The sequence below is a fragment of the Silene latifolia genome, chromosome 9 (assembly GCF_048544455.1).
Source record: "Silene latifolia isolate original U9 population chromosome 9, ASM4854445v1, whole genome shotgun sequence".
In the NCBI taxonomy this organism is placed as follows: Eukaryota; Viridiplantae; Streptophyta; class Magnoliopsida; order Caryophyllales; family Caryophyllaceae; genus Silene; species Silene latifolia.
This window is the reverse complement of record NC_133534.1, coordinates 223,644,625-223,654,847: the sequence shown is the minus strand read 5'-3', so window position 1 is coordinate 223,654,847 and position 10,223 is coordinate 223,644,625. Positions and strand designations below refer to the sequence as shown.

Below are 10,223 nucleotides of genomic sequence, written 5' to 3'. Positions count from 1 at the left end.
AAATCTCTCTAATGTTAATTAAACCAAGAAGAAATCACATTCATTAGTCTAATAACAAGTTGTTGCAACATGGAATTACAAGAAAATCACACTTAATAATCCCAACAACAATAAATTAAGGAACTTGGAAAGATTATGCAACAAGGAAATCACACTTAATCACAATAATCTAACAAGGATTCCAAAATTAAGCAATTTAAACAAAAGAGATTAAGAACAATAATAATAATTAAGGAAGGATCAAAGAGTCTTACAACCAAAGATTAAGCCTTGAGTCGGATTAAGAAAAGGAGATTAGTTCTCCATACTTAGATCTAAAACCCAATTCAAAAGATGAAAATATTCCCAAATTACAACTTGATTAATTAAAGTAAACAAAAGATGCTTAACCTATTTGCAAACATCCCCTTTATAGTCTACCGTAACCTAATACTTATGGGTTTAACAAAGGAAAGGCCCGTACTACAAAACGCTATCAAACCCAGAAAACTCTCACGGTGCGAGTTCTGGTGCCTGGAAAGTCGCACCGTGCGGTTTCTCTGCTGGAGTGCGTCTTTCTTTCGTTCTTCCTTTGATCCTTTGGAAGGCTTTCTTGTGGTGTTTCTTCAAGCTTGTTCTTGGCACTTCCTTGGACACTTCTCTTCTATCTATTGGCTTCTTAATCTTCACTTGAACCATGCTAAATGGTGAAGCCTTCGGAATTGGTTAAACAATGTAAAAATCGTCACAAACCACCCCTAAATGCTACCAAATGAGCTCAAAATAGTGCCAAAATGTAGTAGAAATAGGAGCTCATCAACCAGCTTGATCAATACAAAGTTTCTTAGCGTTAATTGGTGGCTGAACTGGTTCACCTATTATATTCCAAAATATCAGTTTTCCAAATAGCGATCCTAGAGAAACACAACAAAAGTGCACAAAAGGAGTTTCTTAAATGGATAACCTACCTGTTTCACATACACTTGGAGCCTTTTCCTGCTTTTCAGCAACATGAGGAGTACCATCGATCTCATTCTCTTGATCAACGTCGTCATTTGACTCTACTGCTGTAAGAACATACAAGAAAGAAAATTTTAGCCGACTTGATTAAACACCATAGCTTACAATATGAGTTGTCGAAAAGAACAGTAATAGCACAGTCGGACATTTGATCCTACATTCCTACTACATGGGAGTAAAACTTAAATCTTAAAACCTATGTTACTCCGACACTTCCGTTTGGTTGTGTGTCGAGTATCAGACACTTTAGTGTCCAGCGCAAAACGACAAACAACACTTCATTTTAGACTTACAAAAATTAGAACTTTCCACAAATAACAGTGTCCAACACTTCCGGCCAAGTCAGGCTAACATAGGCTATACCTATTAGAATACATAATTAGCATTATTAATTACTTGTAACAACATCACAGACTGTATCGTATCGTAGCCAGTAATAACAGCTGACTAAGAGTACCCAATTCCCACAGGAGTCTTTTAATACAATATAAGTGTGTTGCCCAAATAAAATTAGCAAATTCTTGTTTCAGACAACTTATTTTCGTCTAAAGCTTCAGACGGGCATATGTGACCATTTTATGGTTAAATATAAATACAATGGTCGAGCCAGTGTTTATGGTAACTTATTTTTCAATAGTGGTCACATTTGGCTGTAAAATGGTTACAAAATTCCGTCTTATTGGTTCAGATCAAAATATGGCCCGTCTGAAGCAAGACCAATAAAATTACACTAAAAAAGTTAGTAATTAACATTGATAATAAGCAGAACACACATCATGCCATCTCACGTAAAGTCTTACCAAATACTCCTAATAAGTTAATTATAAAACTATAAGTGGGATTTTACAGGTCGTGAGCAAATATTAGCTAGTAGCAAAGGGTAGCACTCGCTACCCAAAATTCTTATATATGGACCTTACATAAGTATAAAACAATATTAGAAAATTTCGCTACCAAAAAATTTTATTTCTAGGTTCGCCCATGTTGACTGTTGGTCATGAGCTCAATGTGACCCGTAAATTACAAGTTTTTACAACCCCCATGGCAAGGCCTCATTAGTAATCTTGTATATGGCTACAACTTTTTCTACCTTGCTTTATTAATGCATCAATATAACTGCCAATCTGCTATAGACTAAAGCACAATTCTTTTGTTGGACTTTCACTTATTTCACCCTTTTCAACTCAACAAGCTTATCAAATGCCAGCCCATTGAAACCAAAAACATGCAGCTCAATAACTAATAGCAATGACAGTTAAAATAAAATCCCTAAATCTCCTAGATAAATGGTTATTTAGTGTAAAAACTATCTCACTGGCTTCAACAACGGTTATAATCGGAAATCATAAATCCAAACAATAATGGGTAGCAATAATTTATATTCATGCATCAAGTGAATAATGGTTTATCAAAAATAGTACGTATATAAAGCAACAGGACTATTGCGGGATCTAAATCCCAAAATTGAAAGAGATCAACAGTGCATGTAAATACGAAAGTTACCTTAGTAAGTGATCAGTCGATGCAGTATTTCTTAGTATGAACCAACGAACAAGCACTGAAATTGTAAGAATCAACCGGAGAAAGTGAAAGAAAATTAAAATAAATAGATGTAAATTGAAAAATGATTAAGATGATTATGAGGAACAGTGATAAATAGATGTAAAATAATTAAGAGGAAGGAATTGATTGATAGAGTAAATTAGAGTAGCAGCAGAAAATGGGAAATTGGTAAAGGGAAATTGAGTGTGGGAGATTGGTAAAGTGGGAAATTGAGTGACTGAATTAAAGGGTACAGAAATGAGGGACGACGCACGTGATAGCACGCAAAACACTGTTCCAGGCACAGTAGGAGGACTTTGAGTTTCAATACACGCTCAATTTACCTTCTATCATTGGGAATAATACTTATGCTGCTAATAGACTGGTGGCTCTACTGGTTCATAAATAAAAAAGAATTATCAGGCCGAAAGTTAAAATTTTTGAGCAAAATAGCAGATTATTGTTGCAACAGCAAATGACAGGCGACAAAAGGACAAAACAGTGCAGAAAGAATTAGACTTTTCAGTGCTGATGAATTAGGCAGAGCCACAGACCATTTCAATGAGAATAGAATACTCGGACAAGGCGGTCAAGGGTACATTTGGGTATTTGGATCCCGAGTACTTTCAGTCAAGCCTCTTGTTTACTGAAAAAAGCGATGTTTACAACTTCGGGGGTGGTCTTAGTCAAACTTCTAACAAAAGGCAATAAGGTCTACAGTGGAAGAAGATAGAAGCTCAGATGGAAAGAAGAGACCCTACATGAAAGAAGTACTAATCTTAAAAAAAACAGGCTCTTATCAATTTCAAACATTTGAAGAGCCTCTGATTTGAATATCAAACTTAGCTATTTCTAGGTTGAGAGGGAAAAAAGTAATGCATCCGGGAGCTTTCTCTCATCAAAACTCGTAAAATAACATGGTAATCACCTCATACTTAATCGCATTAAATCAATTTTTGAATGATCGTCTATGTTACTCCGACACTTCACTTAACTGCAGTGTCGCGTGTCAGACACATGTCGGTGTCCGACACGACACGACACTTCGACACTTCGACACTTCAATATAGACCACAAAACGGGAAAATTCACCCCAAATAGCCGTGTCCGACACGCGGACACGTGTCGGACACCGACACGTGCCGGCGTGTCTGAGTAACACAGATGATCATACCTCAAGTTCACGGAAAATGAAATTAAACAACACAAGTGCTTTTCCAGCGCTCCTCTTGTCGGTGCGTTGTTCGTCACCTGAAAAGTTTGATTTTATTAGCTTTGCACTCGTAAGGTAGCTTATAGATCCAAAGTCATATGTTATCCCATATAAGTTGATCACTCATCCTTATATAGTTTTGATGTATCATTTGACCTCCCTTATTTTTTTTCTCGTGTTATATTAAGTCATGTATATAATCTGCAGACACTTACACTATTGAAATCCAATTATTATGGGGTGAATAGAATTCAAGAGCATAATGTGGAGGTGCCCAAATACTTTTTCAAACAGCGGTTTATATCTGGAATATAAAACAAAGCATTCTACTTTTTGTCACATTCATCTAATTCTTAAACAATAATTTGTGAATTAGATACCCACTAAGATCACATGGGTGTAATAGATTTGTGAACCTTGCAATATTCCTCAAGATTGGTATCCCTTAGATGACCGTGAAATTTAATGTCAACAAAGCAAACTCAACTTCAAACTCATATAAAACACCACTGACGAAAGAATCAGCAGTATAAAGACATACGAAAGACTAAATCGAGTTCGAGTTTGCATGTCATACCTAGCCAGTTAAGATCATATTCCCCCGACACAAATCAGAGTCTTGATCTCGTCCTTGAGTAGTGCAGCCTTTTTACTTCAAGGTTTCTCATCCAGTCCATTTGCATAAGCCTCGTATACCTCTGTTCTACACGATACAAAATCGACTTTCTCAACACCCAAATCTTGCCTTTACTGAATCCTGATTTAAAAACTTCATGTTCGAAAAGTCATAGCAGAGGCCATCCTCACACTTCTTCGTGATATCGTAGTACTATTTATCAAACTGATATTACAAGGGAAGCAGTGAAGATCAGGATATAAAGTTTACTGAAATTAGGGAAGCAACAACACTAAATTTGCCAAAAAAAAACCACCCCCACAAATTAAGAGAATACCAACTTCAGTCAAACCCAAGACCCATAACTTTGCAAAAAGAAAAAACACACAAATTTTCACTTGTTGCTCACCACTTTCAGCAACTACCAGTTTCGTTGTCTCCTGTTGTGAGCATCTGACCCTCGACACCCTACCAACGAGAAAAACGGGTGTCAACGGATTGCTGGACCGCAAATTTATCATAAATCCAAACAATAGAAATGGGTAGCAAGAATTTCCATTCATGCATCACAGTAAATAATAACTACCAACTACCAGAAATTAAATTTGGCTCAAATTATTGCATGCAATCAATTTAAAGTTTAAACCTAAAAAAAGCACCAAATTATTGCATGCAATCAATTTAAACTCAAAAATTAAACCCTAAATTATTTAATTTAATTCACAATCAATAATCTACCTCAATTTATAAAATCACAAAAATAAACAGGGTTACTTACTGTATCAGCCAGATTCAATTCGTTATCGTCATTGTTGTTAATTTGATTTGATTAGTGAATTGCTTTCTCAAAGAGGAAAGAGGAAAGAGGAATTATGGTGATCGTTTTGTGCCAAAGTCGAAAGGAAAGAGAAGACTGAGAAGGAGAGAGAGAGAGAAGCAACGAAGACAGTATATACGGAGTACCAGAAAGGAGTATATACGGAGTACCAGAAAGGTGGCAGGGAAGTAACAAGAATGAGAGAGAGGGGCAGAAAATAGCAAGATTACTGTTACAGCTCTTACAGCAAGAGATAGAGTAAGTCATCTTTGGACTTTTTAAACAATGGATTTTTAACGATTTTACTCGAAGCCATGGAATGAGCGACTTTACACCATTTCCGCAAAACCAATCATTCATGGAGCGATTTCTGGGGACAAGTTTCAAATTTCGGATAACGGTACCCTTGAACTTTGCAACTTTGCACGAAATACCCAAATTTTTGATCCGGAAAACTTAAAATGGCTATAACTCGTGTTTACGAACTCAGAAAGCGAAGATTTTTTTTTTTCAAATCGATCATCTTTCCGAAAACTACGATTTGAAAACGAATGTTGACAAGTTTGGAACTCGTGACCAAGGGATATGATCACTCAAAGTTTGTTCGGTCGAAAAAACTGACGCACAATAACTTCTAGCAACGGGATCCAAATGCGACAATTTTTTTTTCAAATTGTAGTTCTCGTAAAGACGAGCGATTTGGAAAAAAAATTCGTCACTTTCTGAACTCGTAAACACTTGTTATGACCTCTTTAAATTTTTTGGATCAAAATTTTAGGTATTTCGTGCAAAGTGGCAAACCTCACGGGTACCGCGTGAATTATCCGTTCAAATTTTGATAAATTTACTACTTTCAATATTTCCCATGGCAGCGAGTTACGTTGGTTTTAGCTATAGAGTATACATAAACCACTTTATAAAAATGTCATTAATAAATCAATTACAAGTTGATACAATAACGGTAATAAAACTCAGGTTTGTTTCTACACAATAATAAAGCACAAATTCTCATTTGTGACGCACATATTCGTCACAGGCTTGTGACGGCTCAAATATTACCCACTTAAGCAGGTAAAGACAAACACTTTGTGATTTACTAGACTTGTCTTATCTACACAAGTGGGAAATACTTGACCCGTCATAAGCTTCTGACGGATATACCTATCACAAGGGAGACTTATTGATATAAACCCACGTCTCATGTGTATCAACAAATAATAATAAAAAACTATCTAGAATATCCTAGTATGTTAACTTACTCTCCAATATTAAAATACGTTGTACTTACCAAATATAAACACGTAGTTACCGAATATAAAACTGTGTACTTCCTCTACTGTTGGAATGAACTAATTCGGAAGTCCCAAACACTGCCATGAATACTTCCTATTTAATGTTCGAATGAATTTCCTTTATAAATAGTTACCGAATATAAAACAAGAGCTCAATCGTGATCGAAACGTTTATCGAGTGTCAGTAGCTCCCCTTGCCTTCTCCTAAAGCCAGAAAAGCCATGGTATGTTTTGAAAATTAACTCAGATTTAGGTTCATTTTTTTTATGGTATTTTATTATTTAAAGAGTTATTTTTTTGTTTTAAATCCGAGTTAAATCTACCTAGAGTGAGCAAATTTTCAGTTTGTTTCATTCAAATTTAGCGTTGTTATTCGTATATTAACACTAAAAATAAAAATGTCTTAATCGATTGTGATAATTTTTAAAGTGGTTTTGGTTTTATTTAGTTTTAATTGTGTTGTTTGGTCCTTCATGTGAGGTGTTTGGTTTTATTTGTCTACTTTGTGATGATATGAGCTAAGTCAACCGACGAAATAGTAAACTGAATCACCCGAATTAGAAATTCGAATTACATCGATTTATAGTGATTGGTTATAACTTTTACCGAATTATGCTTTATTTTTGAGCGAATTGCGTATTTTTATTACGGATTCGTTATCTTTATCTAATGCATTAGTCGTCTTGACGTAGATGTCAGGATTGAACGGCGCAGGATGGAACAACGGAGCTTACAATCTCGTTTACTCGACTCTCTTTGAAAAAACAATGACCCGCGAGATAGTTTTGGTAGGAAGGCTAAACGACGAGGAGTTTTGGAAATCGTTTACTGAAAGGCTGAACTTATCCATTAGAGAATCACCGTTACCCCATCAGCACGAATTTTTCGAAGATTTTGCCCCGTATGAAGTTACGGAGTATGGAAAGAGTTTACGAAACACTTATTTTGATAATAAGATCATTACTTACTCCATAATATTTCATTTCTTCCTTTTCTTTTTTTGGTAATATGTAAACTTATCTAAAACTTTTTTTTTTTCTTCATTCTGCCCATATATTGTAGGATAAGCTTGATGGCGACCAACATATCTTGCACTTCCCAGTGTATAGGAAGGTGATCATAGGTTTCCTTCATTTCTATCTGAAGATAGGATGCTAGGCATCAAAACTAAAAGGTCAAACACATATGCTAGATAGCGTATAACTTTGACCTTTTAGTTTTGATGTCTAGCATCCTATCTTCAGATAGAAATGAAGGAAACCTATGATCACCTTCCTAGAAATGAAGGAAACCTATGATCACCTTCCTATACACTGGGAAGTGTGAGATATGTTGGTCTACATCAAGCTTATCCTACAATATATGGGCAAAATGAAGAAAAAAAAGTTTTAGATAAGCTTACATATTACCAAAAAAGAAAAGGAAGAAATAAAATATTATGGAGTAAGTAATGATCTTATTATCAAAATAAGTGTTTCGTAAACTGTCTCCATACTCCGTAACTTCATACGGGGCAAAATCTCCGAAAAATTACTGCTGATGGGGTAACGGTGATTCTCTAATGAGTAAGTTCAGTCTTTCCGTAAACGATTTCCAAAACTCCTCGTCGCTTAGCCCTCCTACCAAAACTATTTCGCAGGTCATTGATTTTTCAAGGAGAGTAAGTAAATGAGATTGTAAGCTCTGTTGTTTCATCCTGCGCCGTTCAATCCTGACATCTACGTCAAGACGACTCTAATGCATTAGATAAAAATAACGAATCCGTAATAAAAATACGCAATTCGCTGAAAAATAAAGCATAATTCGGTAGAAGTTATAACAAGCACCATAAATCGATGTAATTCGAGTTTCCAATTCGGGTGAATTAGTTCACTATTTCGTCGGGTAACTTAGCTCATATCATCATAAAGGTAGACAAATCAAAACCAAACACCTCAAATGAGGGACCAAACAACACAATTAAAAACCAAATAAAAACCATAATCGCTTTAAAAATTATCACAATCGATTAACACATTTTTATTTTTAGTCTCAATATACGAATAACCACCCTAAATTTGAATGAAATAACTGAAAATTTGTTCACTCTAAGTAAGGTTTAACTCGAATTTAAAACAAAAAATAGCTAATTAAATAACAAAATACCATCAAAACAATGAACCTAAATCCGAATTAATTTTCAAAACATGCTCGATTTTTCTGGCTTTAGGAGAAGGCAAGGAAGCTACTGACACTCAATAACACGTTTCGATCACGCTTGAGCCGTCGTTTTTCTCCTCTGCAATCCATTGAAAATGAGCAGCCCTCGTTTTTCTCCTCTGCAATCCATTGAAAATGAGCAGTCAGACTATTTATAAAGGAAATTCATTCGAATGGTAAATAGGAAGTATTCATGGCAATGGTCGGACTTTCGAATTAGTCTATTAGAAAGTACACAGTTTTATATTCGGTAATTATAGCGTGTTTATATTTGGTAAGTATAGCGTGTTTAATAAGTCAAACATAATAGGATATTCTAGATAGTTTTTTTATTATTATTTGTTGATACAAATGAGACGTGGGTTTATAGAGGGATAGCAACGGGTCAGGTATGGGTCGGTCCAATGTGACCCGGACCCTGACCCGTCACCTTGACCTTGAACCCTTACCCGGCCAGTAGGGTCTAAAATCATCGGACCCATACCGTAAGGATCCAGGTCGGGTCCGGGTATACCCGCGGGTCTGACAATAGGATGACCATTTTTAGTTTTTTTTTTTTTTTTTTTTTATTATTATTAAAGTAGCTTTTTTTTTGCCCTTCAAACTTTCACTGATGCAAATTAGTAAACAAAACACAACTTAATGTTCCATATTAGTATACAAATCAGAGCTAATTGAATAACACATACCCAAAATCAAATCAATATGCCTAAAATTAATTGAATAGCAAATTAGCCTAAAGTATAATAGGCAAATCGAAACCAAATTACCCTAAAACATTTCAGTATTGACTGAAATTAATCAAAAACATTAAACAAACCTTAAAAAAAATGGGTTAACTTGTGAAAGCAACGGAGTTCAAGATCTGGCCGGTCATCGGTGCTCTGACAGGAGTTGAAGATCTGTTAGTTTGGCCGGAGATGTCGAACTCCTTGCGCTCGTCGTCCTTGGCGGTCGCCGAATCGCCGTTGCCACTTTTCAATGTGTCAGTTTAGTGTTTTGGGGGATGAAATTGGGTTTAGACTTTGGGTTTATTTGTGAAAAATTAAAGAGGATCGGCGTGTGTTTCTTTTGTTGGTCTAATTTTTTTTTTTTTTTTTTTTAAAAAAAAAATTGCAGGTCTAAGAGCATCCGCAAAAGTGAGGCTCCCCATATCTTCTCTTTTCTTTTCTTATTCGTGCACCTCATTTTCCACTAACTTTTCCATTTACCCTCCCCATTTCATAATTACATTTATGCAACAATGAGGTTCCCCAATTCACACACAAAATTTTGGGAACCTTCCCAAAAGTTACACAAATTACTTTACTTTTTTTTGGGGAGTTCCCCTAAAAACAGTGGAGCCCCATTTTATGGGGAGGTTGGTGCAACAATGGGGTTGCTCATTTAAGGAAAGAGAAGACAAATGGGGAGGTGATTTCTCTCCTTTGCGGATGCTCTAAGAGTCGGGTTCGGGTCCCATAAATTGGACCCGGACCCAAAATATTTTATTAAAACCCATAGTCGACTCATACCCGTTTGGGTCTCAAAAATTCAAACCCAAAC

The 10,223-nt window shown here is 35.8% G+C and overlaps 1 long non-coding RNA gene across 6 annotated transcripts; it reads right to left on the bottom strand.

Annotated features, from left to right (window-relative positions):
* Window positions 1–250: 250 nt before the first annotated feature.
* LOC141600455 (uncharacterized) lies at window positions 251–9,733 on the bottom strand. 6 transcript variants are annotated; one of them, XR_012524325.1, is made up of 8 exons: window positions 9,499–9,733; window positions 6,476–8,797; window positions 4,780–4,838; window positions 4,332–4,595; window positions 3,716–3,792; window positions 2,503–2,557; window positions 948–1,046; window positions 251–854 (listed from the first exon to the last, which is right to left on the bottom strand). It is a non-coding gene; the product is annotated as an uncharacterized LOC141600455 (long non-coding RNA). The 6 variants fall into 6 exon arrangements; XR_012524327.1 differs by having other exon boundaries at window positions 2,503–2,935; window positions 4,332–4,457; XR_012524323.1 differs by having other exon boundaries at window positions 2,503–2,935; window positions 9,499–9,732.
* Window positions 9,734–10,223: the final 490 nt, after the last annotated feature.